This window comes from Haliaeetus albicilla, chromosome 22 (genome assembly GCF_947461875.1).
Source record: "Haliaeetus albicilla chromosome 22, bHalAlb1.1, whole genome shotgun sequence".
Taxonomy (NCBI): Eukaryota; Metazoa; Chordata; class Aves; order Accipitriformes; family Accipitridae; genus Haliaeetus; species Haliaeetus albicilla.
Window position 1 is genome coordinate 5,210,478 of NC_091504.1, and position 19,062 is coordinate 5,229,539.

Here is a 19,062-nt window from a genome sequence, read left to right on the forward strand (position 1 = left end):
ATCTTCCCCAGTAGCAAGGTCAGGCTGACAGGCCTGTACTTCCCCGGATCGTCCCTCCAACCTTTCTTGTAAATGGGCATCACACTGGCAAGCCTCCAGTCCTCTGGGACCTCCCCTGTTGACCAGGATTGCTGATGGATGACGGAGAGTGGCTTGGCAAGCACCTCCGCCACTTCCCTCAGTACTCTTGGATGGAGGCCATCTGGTCCCATAGATTTGTGAGTGTCCAGATGGCATAGTAGGTCACTAACTAGTTCCTCCTGGATTAAGGGGGGTATATTCCGCTCTTCATCCTTGCCTTCTAGCTCTTCAGAAGAGTCCTTGAGTTCCTTGGTTCTTGGTGCTTCTTAGAATCTTCCTGGATCTCTCCAGAGCTCATGGTGAGCTTTCTTGGCCATAAGAGGGCCTTTTGGACCATCTTTCATGAGATCATTGTCTTTTTAAGATCTTCTGTGCAGAAAGAGTAGTCACAGCAAATCACCAATGGCATCAAAACAGACGCCGAATGAATTGGCAGAAAGAACCAGTTAAGCAACACCCAAGGCTGTGCCTTCCTGGTAAGGAGTCTGTCCTGAGAAGGGGATCCAGCCTCTGTCGCCTTGGGGACACAAAAGGTGACTTTTGCAAGACCCCCCTTTCATCTGAGCCGCTTTGAATAGGTCATTGAGGATTGGGTATCATGCCTTGTATGGCACATACTGATTATTTTTGGTAGATCATGATACTCTTGGGGAAATCATAAAAACATCTGAAGAATTATTTAAAGATTATTGACCAAAGCCCCAGCAGATGTGGTTCTCAGGAAATGGGACACCAGAGGCCAAGGGAGGGATGGTTTGAGCACTTTCCTTGGATTTGGCAAACCAAAGAGCGTTCCCCTCTCCCCAGCTCTCTATCCTCCTCGTTGAGGGGTGTGAGGAACTCTACCGACTGGGTCTGAACTCACAGTCATGTCAAGTAATTTATGTCTAACTGAGGCCAATGTTGTCCTGTCAGCTCAGGATTTGACCTTCCATTTGAGCCCAAAGCATTTCAGTTCACAATACCTCCATCTTCGCTCTGACATGGTCCATTGCATGACGCAACTGTCCTGGCTCTCCAGGCAGGATGGGCAAGAGATTTTAATCCCTGAACTGGAGCTTTGCCCCTTGCTGGAAATGTGAATGCAGCAGGCTCGAGCCAAGACACCCAGGAAACCCAACTGCCCAGAGGACCAACTAATGAAAACATCCCCCATGTAATTTATGTAATTTATGCCTGTCCATGGACCTTGTTGATTCAGACATGCAGACTCACTTCCCAGCTTGATTCTTTGTGGAGGGTACCATGGAATGACACCGTGGCCCTCCAAGTGCCAGACCCCTGCTGATTCACGGAGGGCTAGGGCCTTGCTGCTTCCTTTCTTCCCATCAGGGTTTGGGAGGAGAGGAAGGAAGAGCAGGTGAGGTTTCTGGGTGCCAGTGTTTGAAAAGGGGGAGCAGAGCCATCACATAGGAAATGATCTAAAGGCTATGCTAGTTCAAAACTATTACCTTCAGCTCCTTTCTCAGAGGCCTTAAAACCTCAGCAGGAACCTGGAAGTGCTGAGCTCCCTTCACCTCCCTCTCTTTTAGCAATTAAGTTGATAGTACCCAAGCCAGAGGCTTTCTTTCAATTCTGTTTGCAGCCTACAGCACCCCATGCTCTGGAGATATGCCGGGAAACTTGCAGAAGAATGGCACTCCTCTGCACAAGAAGGTGGATGTTCCCAGGAATTTCAGGAGGCACGGCCCACTGATAGCTGTGTTCACGGAGCTGGTCAAATGCTTTCTCTCCATTTTGGTAATGGCAGTTTAGGTGCATGGTTTGTGTGTAAATTCTCTCTGTGGATGCTGACATTTACTGAGCAAGCTGGTGTGACCTCAGAGCTGGCCCTGCTTTGAGCTGGCGGCTGGACTTGAGACCTCCTGAGCTCCCTTCCACCCTGAATTGTCCTATGAGCATATCATGTAGAGACCCTCACTTCCAGCTTAATCTCTACTTGTACGGAGGGTGGCAAGGCAAAGGCTCATGGAAGGCTTGCTGGGGAAGAGACTGCTCCAGGCTGGCTGTGATTTTGTGGAGCTGAAACCTGAAGAGCTCCAAAGGTGGAGACCACAGCAACACTCCTCCTAGTCCATTTTATTTTTCCTAAGGCTCAGCCTAAACCTCCCAAGAGGCAGTTTGTGGCTGTTGCCTCTGTCATAATCATAATCCACTGCGGAAGACAGCTTGGCTCTGTGATCTTTCCAGGTAGGTTTAGGCTCTTATTAGGTTGCCCCATGTCTCCTTTAGCAGGCTAGAGAGGCCCGGTTTCCTCAGAATCTCCTCACACCTCATGCTTTAGGCTCCTAGCTCCATTTTGACAGACCTCCTTGGGACCCTCTCCAGTTTCTCCACTTTCCTTTTGAAACGTGAAGCCCACTGGCTCATATGGCATTGTCATGGTTCCCAGGCCCTTCCCCTCAGGGCACTCCTCAGGCAGTCAGGTCCCTTCCCATGCACATGGAGGTCTTGTGCAGCTTGTGGGCTGAGATAAAAACAGTTCAATAGGCAAAGGAAAGAGGTAAAAAACCCTCCATAAACCAAAACCAACAAGCAATGCAAAGACAATCACTCAACACCTCCCACAAGCAGACTGACACCCAGCCGCTCTCCCTGCAACAGGCACCTTGAATGACAAAAAAATCCACCTCCTTTTTCCTCTGCCCCTGGTTTTATTGCTGAGCATGACATCATATGTTAGGGAATATGCCTTTGGTCAGTCGGGGTCAGCTGTCCTGGCTGTGTCCCCCCGAGAGCTTCTTGCCCACCCCCAGCCTACTCACTGGGAGGGAGCAGAGTGAGAAGTAGAGAAGGCCTAGACGCTGTGCAAACACTGTTCAGCAATAGCCAAAACACTGGTGTGTTGTCAATACTGTTTTAGGCAGACATGCAAAACATAGCACCCTACGGGGCTGCTGCAAAGGAAGTTAACCCCATCCCAGCCAGACTCAGTACACTTGAACAGGGGGCCCAGAAACGGACGCAGTAGCGTACAGGTGGTGTAATGAGTGATGAGCAGGGGGAGACCATCATTTCCCTCACTCTTTTGGCGAGGCTCCTCTTTTATACAGTCGAGGACACTGCTGGCTTCCTTTGCCACCAGGTCACAGTGCTGGATCACGTTTTGCCTTCTGTCCCCCAGAACCAGCAGGGCCATTTCCACAGAGCTGCTCCCCAGCCAGGCAGTCCCCAGTCCCTGCCACCGCAAGGTGTTAGTCTGTCCTAGGCACAGGACCTGGCCTTTGTCCTTCTACTATTTCATTAAGTTCCTGACAGGACAGTCCTTCTGCCTGTCAGGTTGCCCGTGAATGGCGTCCCGAGGCACAGGAATGGATTTCCCAATCCAGTGCCATCGACAAACATGGTGAGAGCTGCCTCCTCCAGGTCGCAGCTAAAGGTGTTAAACTGCACAGGGCCCAGGAGAATCCCCTCTGCTGCCCCACAACGTTCCAGTACATCCCATCTCAGCCTGATCGTCCAACTGGTGTTTTACCTATCCCTTTGTCTACTCTTCCAGACCGTAATGTCCTAAGTTGGGTGGAAGAATATGAGGGAGACCATGCTAAGAGTTTTGCTGAAGCTGAGGAACATGACATCCACTTTTTATCTCCTCAGGCACAACTGCAGGCTATCAGCTTGGCGAGGCGTCATTTACCCCTGGTAAGTCCATGTTGACAGTTCTTCCCCTTTAGGCGCCCAGAAATGTCACTCAAGAGGACTCTGATTGCACACTCTTCACCAACATCAGCTTGTACAGCCTGGGGGTCCCTGGGTTGCACTTTTGGCCTTTTTCAAAGATGGGTGCGACATTTGCTTTTCCTCTCTCACAAGTGACCTCTGCCAATCCAATGACCTTTCAAAAGGGATATTCCAAAGAAAAACCCATTTTCCCCTGTAACTTCACTACCACCATTCTGCCTATTATACCACATGCTTAATTTCTCTAATCTTTCATATATTTTCCCCTGTCCAGGACAGAATGACCATTTCTAACATCATCTTTTCAGCAGATGGTCTGGGCAAAGGCTCTTTCCACTCTTCTCCAGGTTTCCCCTCCCTTTAATCTTTGTTCATTTAGATACCTCTCACCTATGCTGCTGTTTTGAGCTTCAGACACTAAAAGCTTACCTGTCCTTCAACAGTCTAATTGCCTCCTTAGACAACTCTTTAATTATGTTTATATCTGTCTTTTTGTATCTACCGACCTAAAATATTTCTCATAAGATTGTCCCTTGTAGAAAGGCAACCTCTTTAGGAGCCGGCTGTACTTAGCATATGCTTGCGGAGTGTGTTTTATTGTTTATGAAACTTGACCATGCTTTACTGTTCTTTGCTTGCAAAGAGGAAAAATCCTTCTGTGCCTGTGGGCAGCGAGTTCTCTAAGGAGCACAGGTGGAAGATGGTGCAAAGGAGCTGTAACATCCAGCTGCAGACTTCAGTGGAGAGTTCTGACGCAAGGAAAAGTGAGGTAAGTCCCAGAGGGCTGATGAGAAAAATGGTGGCGTTGGGGAGGTGAGGAGCAAGGTTGTCCATACACAGTCAGACCTCAAGGGACTGCTTCTTCTACCTGTCCAGACCTCCTGAGGAGACACTCGGGATCATTATCACTTGGAGAATGCTGCTATAACCTCTTCTCTAGTTAGAGAGTCACTAGAGTCACTGCAAGTACATTTATTTTGTTTAATTAAAGAAGGAGTATAGCTCCTTGTTCTCACAGTCGCTGGGTCACACGAGGGAGGTAGATGATGAAGTAAAAGTGGGGTGTCCACATGTCTTTGTGGACAACATTATCCCAAGAACAAAAAGCGAGAGAAGAAAAAAACTCGCCCAATAACAATGACAACAACTAAAACTAATAAAGAAAGGCTGGGCCTGTAATAAGTTACATTATGAGTCATATGCTGAGGAAGATGGACACTACAGCTTCTGGAAAAATTCCATCACCCATTTCCACACTGCATCCTTGAGCTCCTGGTTCCTCACGCTGTAGATGAGGGGGTTCACCGCTGGCGGCAGAACTGAGTACAGCACTGCCACCAACAGATTCAGGGATGGGGAGGAGATGGAGGGGGGGTTTCAGGCAGGTAAATATGGCAGTGCTGAGGAACAGGGAGACCACGGCCAGGTGAGGGAGGCAGGTAGAAAAGGCTTTGTGCCGTCCCTGCTCAGAGGGGATCCTCAGCACTGCCCTGAAGATCTGCACATAGGACAGCACGATGAAGACAAAACAGCCCCAAAAGACAAAAGCACTAAACATGAGAAGTTGAAATTCCCTGAGGTAGGCATCTGAGCAGGCGAGCTTGAGGATCTGGGGGATTTCACAGAAGAACTGGTCTACAGCATGACTTTGGCAGAGAGGGATTGAAAATGTATTGGCAGTGTGCAGCAAAGCATAGAAACAAGCACTTCCCCAGGCAGCTGCTGCCATGTAGACACAAGCTCTGCTGCCCAGGAGGGTCCCGTAGTGCAGGGGTTTGCAGATGGCAATGTAGCGGTCATAGGCCACGATGGTGAGAAGAAAATACTCTGCTGAAATGAAAAAGACAAGCAGAAAGACCTGGGCAGCACATCCCAAGTAGGAGATGGCCCTGGTGTCCCAGAGAGAGTTGGCCATGACTTTGGGGAGAGTGGTGGAAATGCAGCCAAGGTCGAGGAGGGAGAGGTTGAGAAGGAAGAAGTACATGGGGGTGTGAAGGTGGTGGTCGCAGGCTATGGTGGTGATGATGAGGCCGTTGCCCATGAGGGCAGCCAGGTAGATGCCCAGGAAGAGCCCAAAGTGCAAGAGCTGCAGCTCCTGTGTGTCTGCGAATGCCAGGAGGAGGAACTGAGTGATGGAGCTGCTGTTGGACATTTGGTCCCTCTGGGCACAGGGATCTGTTTAAGGAGGTAAAAAAGTGGGAATTTAGTCACCTTCTGTGAGCAACACCTACTTCATTTTTTTAGAAACCCCTCAGACTACCTCTCTCCTTTTCAGGAAGACCTTTGGCAGGTCCCTTGAGCTCTGATTGGTGACCACTGAGGGTGCCACTGGGAACAGTTGCCTCTGCTGTCGGCTTAGGAGGAGAAAGTAATGGGTAATACATAACTAGGTAAATAGAAACCGGGACTGATCAGATGGCCACTGGCCAAGGGAAGTTATCTATTAGCAGGTCCTGACGAGCAGGTCAAATCATCCCTGAAGAAACCACAAAGGTGATTTTGGTGCTGTCTGTAGGCAGAAATGTGGGAAGGGAATTTGTGAGGTGCCTCGCAAACCATCTGATCTCTTTCGGGGTAATGCTCTAGGAGTCTCCGTCAAACACTGTACAAACTCGATTACCAACCCACTGTGTCCTCAACCCACCAGGGCAGGAAACAGCAGAGACTGGAAAGTGCCTTCCTTTTCAGCTAGCCCCTGTCTTGACCTTCCTCTTGAAAAATCAGCTCCAGAGATATCCTGGGAGCGACCTGGAGCTCTGAGCAGTCCTGACCCACGCAGCACCCTCCTGACAGCAGGAGGACCCTGCCCTGCCTGGGGTTGCTGCTTCCACCCACAGATTCTCTTTGCAGCGCTGTGAGGAGCTCCCCGGGCAGGCTGAGTGCTGACCCTGGCAGGCAGCAGAGTCCCTGTCCCGGCACACAGCCCCCAGGAGCGCAGGGACCCTGCTCGGAAGGACAGCCCTGGGCACCCCTCACTGCACACCTGGCTTCTCACCCCTGCAATCATCCCCAGGAGGAGGCAGCTGCCATGCCCTGTCCTACTGAGAGTGCAGCAGGGAAGCCCTGCTCTGGAGCACATCCTTCTCCTTTCTACTAGGGAAACTGCAGAGTCCTCCTGAAAGATCCTGCAGGCAGTGGGATGAACCAGCCTTCGGAGATCCCTCCAGGATACTCACTATCATTGTGCTGCAGCTCAGAGACTTACCATGTAGAGGGCTGTGAAGATTTTGCCGTCAGTGAGCTCCTAGCATCCTCCCACCCCAGACTCTTTAACCTCTCTCTGCCTCACTCCTCTCCTCTTGGCACCTTGCAGGCAGTGCCCTCAGCCCTGCTGCGCTTTGCAGAGGAGCCGCTCCTGGGCAGAGCTGTCTCTCTGCACCACTGCCCACTTACCATGAGCTCCCTCCGCCCCAGGAGCCCGGCACAGCTCAGCAGCACAGGACCAGCCCAAGGCAGCACTTTCTCTGCCCTCTCTGGGCTCCCTCCTGGGGTCCCTGGGGCTCCAGGGGAAGCTGCTGTGAAAGAGATGGAACAAATCACTGCTGTTCTCTCCCTCAGCTGGGGAGAGACACTTATTGCCAGCACTGTCCTTTCCTCTATCAGAAAAAGAGTTGGCCATGAGAATCACCTTCCTTTGTTCCACCATGAGACAGGACACCTGGACAGGGACAGGGAGGGATCCCCTTTGCCCCTCTGCGGGAACAGATACAGCTGAGTCAATCGAGGCATCTCCTTCAGGGTGTGCCGTCCTGGTGCTGGAAGGGGACTCCGCTCCCTTCTGTGACGACTGCCACAAACCCACAGGAGCTGGGATTCCTCTCCTCTTGCCTCACTTCAGGTGTGCACAAAATAGGCAGTGGCATGTGAGCTCCTTGTCTCTGCTCCCATGCTAATCAATGGAGAGGGAGGCTGGGAGGGAGACGCAAATACCTGGTGACATCTGAGGTGCCAGAGGTGGTCCTAACTGCAAATGCCAATGGAGCAGTTCATAGAGACAGGACAACATCTGGGGGCATCCTCTTGGAGGCTGTTGGGAAGTTCCTTTGGCCATCTGAAGTAACAGCTGATGCCCAAATTAAGGGCAGCTGAACTCATGGTGTTCAGGGCAGCTCACAGAGTGATTCAGCTGAACAACTGTCCCCTGGGCCATAGGGAGAGCTCAGTCTCTCTCTTCTCCATCAGCTGTATTTCCTACCTCTCCACTGATTACATTGGCAGCTGTCTCATGTTCAGCCGCACCTTGCCTTACAGAATCCAGGGCAGGTACTCTATGGAATGTTCACATGCAGGCCCACAGAGCTACATGAGATGCCAGGGCTGGCAGGGACCACACGCCACCTGCAGAGAAGCAATTCCCATTCAGGGCAGGGATGTCACAGATGTTCTTGTCCTCCTCGTTGTGTTTTGGTTTGTACTAATATACTCGTCTTTGGGGGGATTTCCTGTACTGGGGTGGGATGCAGTCATAGGGACACAGATGCCTGATGCCAGTTTAGATGCCCTGGGACCCTCTGCTCAGGCTCCATCTGCAGCACCTGAAGGGCTCTGGTCTCCTGCAGGTCCCCTCTGACAGCTGGCAGTCCCAGGCACGTACCTCAGGTAAAGCTCTAGAGGTGGCACTGGGGGCTTATGGTCAGACAGAGGAACTCTGCCTGAAAACCTAGGAAACCTTTTTAATCTTTAAAAAAGGAGCACCTTTTCATCAGCTGAAATGTTCAAAAGTTTCCATAAAGTGTCAGTGGGATTTCTATCATGCCAAAAATGTGAATTTACAGGATATGCATTAATCATGGGGGAAGATACGTTGATCATCCCTTGTACTTGCCTTGGCAGTATTCTGTGTCTTATACTGTACATTTAATCTGAGTAATCTGTCTGGTATTTCCACCTGTCCTGTCTAAATTGACCATGTCCGAAGTCACCTTTCCAGCAGACTAACTGGACATATGCCCTTTCCATTATTCTCGAGGTTTCCCTTCCTCTTACTTTGTGACCATTCATATGCCTCTCACCCATCCAGTTGCTGCTCTGAGCTTTGGAGAGGGAAAAAACTTTCCTGCCTTTCAGTAGTCTGCTTAATTGCGTCTTTAATTATGTTTATATTTATCATGTCCTGTCTGTTCATCTAAAATAACTCTTGTATGGTTATCCCCTAAGGAAGATGAACCTCATCAGAGGCAGCTTGCACTTACCATCCAGTTGAGAAGTGTGTTTTGTCATATATCCTGTTTTACTTTGGGGTTTTTTGGAGTTTGTTATAATTATCAGAACTGTGTGCAGCCAGTTCTCTAAGGAAAGCAGGGGGAAGTTGGCACAAAGGAGCTGTCACCTCCAGTTGCAGACTTCAGTGGAGAAGTCTGATGTCAGGAAAAGTGAGGTAAGACCCAGGTGGCCAGTGAGAGAAATGGCAAGGCTGGGGAGGTGAGGAGCACGGTTGTCCCTACAGTGTCGGACCTCAAGGGACTGCTTTTCTTACTGGTCGAGACCTCCTTAGGAGACCCTGGACGAGGATCAACTGGGGAAGGCTGCTATCACATCTTCAAAGTGGTCATTGAAATCTTTCCCTTTCACTCCACTCCTGAAACCTCTTTAATTAGCAGTACAAGTCTCAAAGACTTGATGAAGATGACGGAAGAGACATGGCTCCTGAGGGCTTTGTTAATTTTAATGAGCCGTGTCGTGTATTTGGTCCTCTGAGTCCATGTACTTGAGATCCTGAGAGGAGATAGAAGAAATCTCTCAAGAAGTCAAAGTCAGAAGGAAAACCCAAAGCATTAATGGGTCCCACTGAGGGCCATTCCTGATGCAGCCTCCCTAGGGACTCGTTAGAGCAGATAATGGGAAGCTGTGATTACAGGTAGGCAAAGGCACTGTGCAGGTGGCTCTGATGCTGAGAAAACCCTTTGTTTTATGAAGCAGAAAGGCCAATCCCTTAAAAAAGATCATCTTCTGTCTTGCCAAAAGCCCAGTGCCCCCCTCAAAACCCTCCCTGCCCAGGACTGTCCATGCCCCTCCTCACTCTTGGCACACAGAGAGTCACACGCTGAGGTTTCTGCTGTCGAGTTTTCTCCCCTGATACAGGGCAGCAGAGTGACCAGTGTCATTGAAATACCTTGGGTCTGGATGACCAAATCTTACCTATCTGTTACAGTGTCTTCCTAAAGGAGTGCCGAGATCATCGAACCACGTTCCCTTTTCATCCCCTCCAGAGTATGTGACGTGTGATGCTGATTTAGGTGAAGCAATAGATGAGACTGGTCTCACCCAACATTAGGCTCAGTGCAGATGTCTACGACTGACTGAGTTGTCTAGTCTTCCCTCTAGCTAACGGAGAGAAAGAAGTTGCCTCAAACGAGGTATGCAGGGGTACTTTTCTGGTGGTGACTAGCTAATGCTCCAGAAGGGCTCCTGAAGTTCCCGTGTCATGTTTCCAAGCTACCCCAGGACATCTCAGACAGCAACAGCCTCTCTACGTGGCCAAAGGAATCAAGCCCTGAATGTAGATTTTGTCATGAGTGGAAAGCCGCAGCCTCTGGGAAGGGAGATCCTGTCCCTCACAGAGCTCAGGGCTCTTCCTGGAGGCAGTTTGATGTGGGATGTGCAATGCCAAGTGAAGGACAACGCTATGACAGTGCCCAGACTTCCCAGGGGCTGCGAGGAGACAATAAGGCCCCAGTGCCATGAGAACAACCTGTCTCCTCGTAGACCTCAGTGGCACAGACAGCTGCTGTGGCCAAGGGGAGAAAGACTCAAGCAGATGCAGGCAGGATGAAAGCTCTTTGGAAGGACCGGCTGGGAAGGCAAGGAGGGGCAGTGGTCCTTTATTGGGCAGGTCAGCAGGAATGCATGGACCTCTGCCTTGGGATGGGTGATGAGCCAGCGAGGAGCTTCTGGGTTGGGATTAGCAGGCAGACCAGCACTGTTGATGTTGTAGAGGGTGCCTGCTGCAGAGCACCTGGTCAGGAAGCACCAGGTGAGCCCTTCTTCAGGCAACAGGCAGAAACCTGGTGTTCACAGGCCCTGGTCCTCATGAGGACTCGAACCACCCGGATGTCTGCTGGAAGGACAACACAGCAGGACACATGCAATCCAGGTGATTTCTAGAGACCATCACTGATAACTTTCGAGAATGCAGAGAATGGGCTTGGAAAGGTAAAGCCCACCTGAAGTTCCATCCAAGAGTACTGAGGGAAGTGGCGGAGGTGCTTGCCAAGCCACTCTCCGTCATCCATCAGCAATCCTGGTCAACAGGGGAGGTCCCAGAGGACTGGAGGCTTGCCAGTGTGATGCCCATTTACAAGAAAGGTTGGAGGGACGATCCGGGGAAGTACAGGCCTGTCAGCCTGACCTTGCTACTGGGGAAGATTATGGAACGGTTTGTCTTGAGAGCACTCACATGGCAAGTCCAGGACAAGCAGGGGATCAGGCCCAGCCTGATCCAGCCTGATGGGTTTACGAAAGGCAGGTCCTGCTTGACCAACCCGATCTCCTTCTATGACCAGGTGACCCACCTAGTGCATGAGGGAAAGGCTGTGGATGTTATCTACCTCGACTTCAGCAAGGCCTTTGACACTGTCTCTCATGGCATACTCCTTGAGAAGCTGGCGTCTCATGGCTTGGACGAGTGTGCTCTTCGCTGGGTGAAAAACTGGCTGGATGGACGAGCCCAGAGGGCTGTGGTGAATGGGGTGAAATCCAGTTGGTGGTGGGTCACAAGCGGTGTTCCCCAGGGCTCGGTGTTGAGCTCGGTTCTGTTTAATATCTTTATCAATGATCTGGACGAGGGGATTGAGTGCACCCTCAGCAAGTTTGCAGATGACACCAAGTTGGGAGGCAGGGTCGATCTGCTCGAGGGTAGGAAGGCTCTACAGAGGGATGTGGGCAGGCTGGATCGATGGGCTGAGCCCAATTGTATGAAGTTCAACAAGGCCGAGGGCCAGGTCCTGCACTTCGGTCACAGCAATCCCATGCAGCGCTACAGGCTTGGGGAAGAGTGGCTGGAAAACTGCGCGGCAGAGAAAGACCTGGGCGTGCTGGTCGACAGCCGGCTGAGTATGAGCCAGCAGTGTGCCCAGGTGGCCAAGAAGGCCAACGGCATCCTGGCCTGTATCAGCAATAGTGTGGCCAGCAGGAGCAGGGAGGTGATTGTTCCCCTGTATTCGGCACTGGTGAGGCTGCACCTCGAGTCCTGTGTTCAGTTTTGGGCCCCTCACTACGGGAAAGACACTGAGTTGCTGGAGCGTGTCCAGAGAAGGGCAACCAAGTTGGTGAGGGGCCTGGAGCACAAGTCTTATGAGGAGCAGCTGAGGGAACTGGGGCTGTTTAGTCTGGAGAAAAGGAGGCTGAGGGGAGACCTTATCGCTCTCTACAACTACCTGAAGGGGGGTTGTAGTGAGGTGGGTGCTGGTGTCTTCTGTCAGGTGGCTGGGGATAGGATGAGAGGAAATGGCCTCAAGTTGTGGCAAGGGAGATTTAGGTTGGATATTAGGAAAAACTTCCTTACGGAGAGGGTTGTCAGACATTGGAATAGGCTGCCCTGGGAAGTGGTTGAGTCGCCATCACCGGAGGTATTCAAAAAGTGCGGAGACAAGGTACTGCAGAACATGGTTTAGTGGGCATGGATGATGGTTGGACTCAATGATCTTGAAGGTCTTTTCCAACCTAAATGATTCTATGATTCTATGATTCTAAGAGCTGCCCTGAGCAGCAGTGGTTGGCCATGTGTGTGGTTGGCCGTGTGTAGGGTTGGGAGAGAGTGTCAAGGGATTTCAGTGAGCAACAAAGGGAAGGTGGATGGCTTTAGCAAATCCTTAAACCATATCTGAGGCCAGAAATGGAAAGGAGTGGTTGTCTGTGGGTTGAGGAGGAGAAGCAGGAGGTTTGTCCTGGGAAGATGGCAGGAAGGAAGACCCTTCTTGTGCAAATCAGGGACGAAAGAGACATTTCCATGTTGTGTGCACGCCTCGGTAGGGGGTGAATGCCCGCTGCTGAGGGTGGCTGTGCTCAGTCATGCCCCATGAGCTGATCTTGCTCTCTTTTCCTCCTTCCCTGAGCACAGAGAGTCATCAGTAAAGCTTGGGACATCATGGGGTCAGGGTGTGGTCGGAAAGAGGGGTGGTGGTTAAAATCTTCAGGGAAAACAGGCACAGGCATAGGACAGCCTGTGGTCGGGATGGCCAAGGGCTTTGGTGGGGCTGGGACCCTCAGCAGAACTGAGGTCCATGTCCTCTGAGCAACGGCAGCTGTCTCTTCCACTGAGGCCCATGAGGGGACACCAGTTCCTTAAAGCCCCGGCCTTTTGTTGCCTCCTCACCCTTGGTAGAGCCTGGGAGGTGTCCTACCACTGACCCGCACTCGGCATCGCAAACCCTCACATCTCACTGCCCTCAGGAAGAGCCCTGAGACACCCGTGATGAAAGGCCCCTGTTCCTAGGGGATGGGGGTCAGGCCTTGGCTGTCCTGCTTGATAAAACACACCAAGGGCTTTCCCAGCCACCGCCACCTTCATTTTTCTACCTGGATCCAGTGCTTCTGGGCTCTCCTTCACCCGCCCACAGGGATGGTCACCTCGTCTGCTCATCCCCTCCACGGTCTCTCCACTGGTGGTCCTCAATGGGGCTCGCAAACACCCTCGGAAACTTGGAGGCTTGCTGCTGACTTTTGGGTTTCAGCAGCCTTGTTCCATCTTCTGTCGAGAGCTGCAGTTCGGGAACTCGGCACCAGAGGGCTCATTAACATGCAAAACTCCCTCACGAGCCACGTCTCTCTGCGTAATTTTCCTTAATTCCGCAATTCTTCTGGGGTTCATCAGAGGGATTTCAGGAGTGTAGTCAAAGCAAAAAGGTTTCTATAATAAGTAACAGTAAGAAAGCATTTCTTCTTTTTCCACTTTTCCTTATTTTTCTGCTTCCAGATTCAGTGATACCAGCAATCTGTGATTGCTATTGATCCTGAGCATCTCCTAGTTGACTATGAACATAGAGGGAAGTCAAGACCCTTTGCAGAGGCCACTCTATGGGCAAGCTTTGTCCTACCCCCCCAACCCCAGCATTTCTCTCATCAGCCACCCGGGATTTACAGCAGCCTTGCGTGGGGACAGAATTTTTAGGAGGGCCTCTTGTGATAGGACGAGGGGGAATGGTTTTAAACTAGAAGAGGGTAGATTTAGAGCGGATATACAAGAAATTTTTTATGACGAGGGTGATGAAACACCAGAACAGGTTGCCCAGAGAGGTGGTCGATGCCCCATCCTTGGAAACATTCAAGGTCAGGTTGGATGGGGATCTGAGCAACCTGATGTAGTTGTAGATGTCCCTGCTTATTGCAGGGGGATTGGACTCGATGACCTTGAAAGGTCCCTTCCAACCCAAACCATTCAACGATTCTATGAAATCAGAGCTTTCTCCACTCACATCCACAGCTGCATGTCTTAACCCCTTGGCACCAATTCCCACCTGCTTTTCTTGGAGAAGGAGCTGCACCCAGACACAGGAGGATGCTTCTTAATTGCCAACAAGCAAAACCAAATGGGAATAGTTCAACAAAATACATGCCTCAGGTGTATATTAAGTCCATGTTACCTCCACTGAAGTCCACTTCCCACAGTGGATGACCATGCACCAATGGAATACACATTACTGGGTCAAGCACAGATGCCAAGACCCACCCAGACACCTCCTTGCTTGGACTCTCTTTGTCCACATTCACTCTTCATACACAAAAAAAGTCACACGCTGAAGCAGCGAACTCCCTCGATTCACAGAGAGAAGCAAAAGTGAATGAAATGCTCTCTTTTGGATAGCCAAAACTGCACTAAATCCCACCCACTAGTGATTACAGGAGCACCCTCAAGTAGACTCTGCATCACCTAGACCCACTGTGGTGGGTTGACCCTGGCAGGTGCCCACCAAAGCCGCTCTATCACTCCACAGCTCAGCTGGACAGGGGAGGGAAAATACAATGAAAGGCTCGTGGGTCAAGATAAGGACAGGGAGAGATCACTCAGCTAATTACCATCACGGGCAAAATAGACTCGACTTGGGGAAATTTGATTTCTTACGAATCAAATCAGAGTAGGATAATGAGAAATAAGAACAAATCTTGAATCACCTTCGCCCCACCCTCCCTTCTTCCCGGGCACAGCTTCACTCCCAAATTCTCTAACTACACCCCTACAGCAGCGCAGGGGGATGGGGAATGGGGGTTGGAGTCAGTTCACCACACGTTGTCTCTGCCGTTCCGTCCTCCTCAGGGGCAGGACTTCTCACACTCTTCCCCTGCTCCAGCGTGGGGTCTCTCCCACAGGAGACAGTTCTCCATGAACTTCCTTGTCCTGGTTTCAGCTGGGATAGAGTTGTATTGGGTTCGTGTGGCAAGGTTTTGGTAGCAGGAGGGTTACAGGGGTGGCTTCTGGAGAAGCTGCTGGAAGCTTCCCCTGTGTCCGACACAGCCAATACCAGCCGGCTCTAAGACGGACCCGCCGCTGGCCAAGGCCAAACCCATCAGCGATAGTGGTAGCACCTCGGGGATAACATATTTAAGAAGGAAAATGAGTTGCAGGGCACACAGAAATGGCAGCTGGAGAGCAGAGTGAGACCATGTAAGAGAAACAACCCTGCAGACCCCCAAGGTCAGCGAAGAAGGAGGGGGAGGAGATGCTCCAGGTGCCGGAGCAGAGATTCCCCTGCAGCCCATGGGGAAGACCATGGTGAGGCAGGCTGTCCCCCTGCAGCTCATGGAGGTCTACGGTGGAGCAGATATCCACCTGCAGCCCATGGAGGACCCCATGCCGGAACAGGTGGATGCCCGAAGGAGGCTGTGACCCCGTGGGAAGCCCCCACTGGAGCAGGTTCCTGGCAGGACCTGTGGATCCGTGGAGAGAGGAGCCCACGGAGCAGGTTTTCTGGCAGGACTTGTGGCCCCGCGGGGGACCCACGCTGGAGCAGTCTGCTCCTGAAGGACTGCACGCTGTGGAAGGGACCCATGCTGGAGCAGTTTGTGAAGAACGGCAGCCCATGGGAAGGACCCCGTTGGAGAAGTTTGTAGAGGACTGTCTCCTGTGGGAGGGACTCCTCGCTGGAGCAGGGGAAGAGTGTGATGAGTGCTGCCCCTGAAGAGGATGAAGCGGCAGAGATAACGTGTGATCAACTGACCGTAAACCCCATTCCCCATCCCCCTGCACCGCTGGGTGAGGTAGGTAGAGAATCCGGGAGTGAAGTTGTGCCCGGGAAGAAGGGAGGTGCGGAGGGAAGGTGTTTTGACATTTGGTTTTATTTCTCATTACCCTACTCTGGTTGATTGGAAACAAATTGAGTTAATTTTCCCCAAGTTGAGTCTGTTTTGCCCATGACGGTAATTAGTGAATGATCTCTCCTGTCCTTATCTCAACCCAGGAGCCCTTTGTTATAATTTTCTCTCCCCTGTCCAGCTGAGGAAGGGGAGTGATAGAACAGCTTTGGTGGGCACCTGGCATCCAGCCAGGGTCAACCCACCAAAAGAGTTAATTGTCTTCCTAGTAGCTGGTACAGTGCTATGGTTTTGAGTTAGGCGTGAGAAGAATGTTGATAACACTGCTGTTTTCAGTTGTTGCTAAGTAATGTTTAGTCTCAAGTCAAGGATTTTTCAGCTTCTGATGCCCAGAAGGGCCCCTCGAAGAAGAATCGAAAAATAAAATTAAATATTTCGGTGAATGGAACCACAGAATAAATTATATTTAGCATGGCAATTACAGTTTCTCCCAGACTATATGTATTACTATGAACAACCCATATTTGCGTGGTCAACAACCCTGCTTCATAAACATCCCTGTAATTAATTTGAAAGAACAAAACCCAGGGGTAAATAAATGTAGTGTTATTTTTGCTCCCTTGAACAGAGTGTTTGGCTCCTGAGCTATATACAGAGAGTTGACTCACCACACCTGATGAAGCAGGAATCTCCAGCGAGGGATGAAGATACTGGCTGCCTGCCAACCCAGAGCTTTCTAATGCAGTGTGCACAGCAGTGCTTTATGAACACAAGTTTGGGATCTTCCTAAATTCCTGTTTGGGCTCAGTAAGACGGAGGGGAGCCAGAATTCTCTGTGGCTCCCTTTACAAGAGGGTCTCCATCTTTGCTCACAATACGCTCAAGCAGCAGAGACTGATCAACAGCTTTGTTCCAGAAATCGAGGAAGATTCGCACTCCTAAAGCTGGAGAGAAGGGGTATGACAACTTCCCTCAACTGAGTGTTTCGTCCACTTTTATTTGAGGGGCTTTAAGCAACTCATTAAGCAATAGCTCATTCTTAGGCCCTGGAAGCACGCTCATTGTGCTTCTTCACTGCATTGAACAAGCTTTGATTACAAGAATACCTTTATTAAATTTGGGGACATGCAATAATACATTCATAGCAACACAGTAAAGAGTCAAAACCCCAACCACGCACCTCTCTTACAGGCAAAGCTTCCACCTGGTTTATTTTATTTTTTGGTAAATTATAAATGTATTGAACAAAACCTACGCTGGGTTGCTTTACAGACTGTACCAACAGCTGTTATCCTACATAGTGGAAAAGGTACAGTCGTGGCAAAGACCTGCAAAAACACTCAAAATGAGTGGGGAAAATTAACCTATGCTACACCATCTAGACAAAACCAGAAGTGAATGTAATGACCACTTACAACTCTTGCCAGAAATACTTAGACTTTTGCTTTTGTATATACTATCCAGAAGCAGGACCAACTTTCAGTTTCCTGACAGTCTAATGCGTGCCTCATTTGGGAGAGCAGAAAAGATGTAACTTAAAATAGCTGTTACTTCTTTAGCTTAGTAATCAGAAATCTCTGTTGCATTGCTCACAACGACAGGTTTACGCCCTTCTGCTCAAGTAGTAGCAAAGGCTGTACATAATAAGATGCAAATTCAATATCAAAGTAGTAAGACAGGAAAGACAGCCTGACAAAAATCGCAACAAAGACACTAAAGCAGTGCTGAAGGCATACAGCCAAGCACTGCTACGTCAAGTGATTCACAAAACCTCAGCTTTTCTTCCTTGTGTGCATGCACTTGGCTACGGCGTTTATGATAACGTTCTGTTCTTGCCAAGGGAGCGCACAGGAAAAATGGAGCGGAACTACAACTGCAGGGACAAAATAAATTACAGCATTTTCTAGCTTCAGTTAATGCTGTAGCAAGTAGGTACTTTGTAGGTTATGGCTAGTCAACACGTCCTATTTTAAGGCCACATGTTCAGTTACTCCAAGTTTGCCAGAAACTTTTCTTTGGTGTAGGATTACCTATAGTGGGCCTCCAGCTGATTTTCAGGAAAAACACAACAGAAACGACTCAGTCCTTGCTAAGAATGATCATGAGGAACACAGGCTGCTTCAATTAGATTCAAAGAATTTTCAAAACTTTCGTTTAGAAAGTCTTAACTTCTCCACATTTCAGAAACAGGGACATTAAATTTAGCACAGAGGCTATGCTGGTGTCACTCTTGGACTTTCTGCTCGTCCTTTGGAAACACGCACGTATCTGGGCACGTCTTGAACCTTGGAAAAGACTGAACTTACCCAGGCTTGCCAGACTTGCTTAGTAGCCAAATTTTGCAGCTTTCTCTCCATTGCACGTCCTGCAGAGAGTGAGCTGGATGGTCCGCGCAGCAGGTGGCTGATTGCCGGGCTGCCACACACTAAAACCAAAACAGGGTAGGTTAGCTCTCCTCTGGTTTCAGGATTCCTGGGATTTTCACTCCATCAGCACAGAATAAAGTACCACCCGGTTCAAATGCAGAGGAAGCAAAGACGGACTGGGGTGAGAAAGGAAGACGGGCAAGAGTCTGAGGTCAGCCAAAACGAGGAGAGATGAGGTGTGAGTAAGAAACAAGACTGGGTGAAGACAGCAGGTGATTCAGACAGGGTCTTCCCAGCAAAGAGGAACTGCCCAAGGACAAGCAGTCCCAGTCTGATTTTCTTGATTTCTAGCCCTTTCCTGAAGGTCAGACAGCCAAAAGCCCAACAGGCTGCATCTTCTGCAACAAGGTAAGCATCAGCCCTCAGGCTACCGTTTTGCCAAGAGCCCCCCCAGAAACTACACAAGGTCCAGCAGCCTGGAGCCCCGAGCCCGCGGGCCACGCTCGGAGCTGGGCACCCCAGGGGTAGATGGTGGCTGAAGAAACCCTCAGGCGCAGGGAAGGGGAGGGAGTCCATGCTGACCAGCATGCTAGGAGGCAGCAGGCAGCGCTCAACAGCCCACCCCTCGCCTCCTTCTCGGAAAACACGCCACTGGACTCTGCTTAGTCCAACCTGGCCCCGCAGCACT

The 19,062-nt window shown here is 50.5% G+C and overlaps 1 pseudogene; it reads right to left on the reverse strand.

The window, feature by feature from the left end:
- Positions 1–2,712: 2,712 nt before the first annotated feature.
- On the reverse strand, positions 2,713–7,802 carry LOC138690407 (olfactory receptor 14C36-like; annotated as a pseudogene).
- Between the last annotated feature and the right edge of the window lie 11,260 nt (positions 7,803–19,062).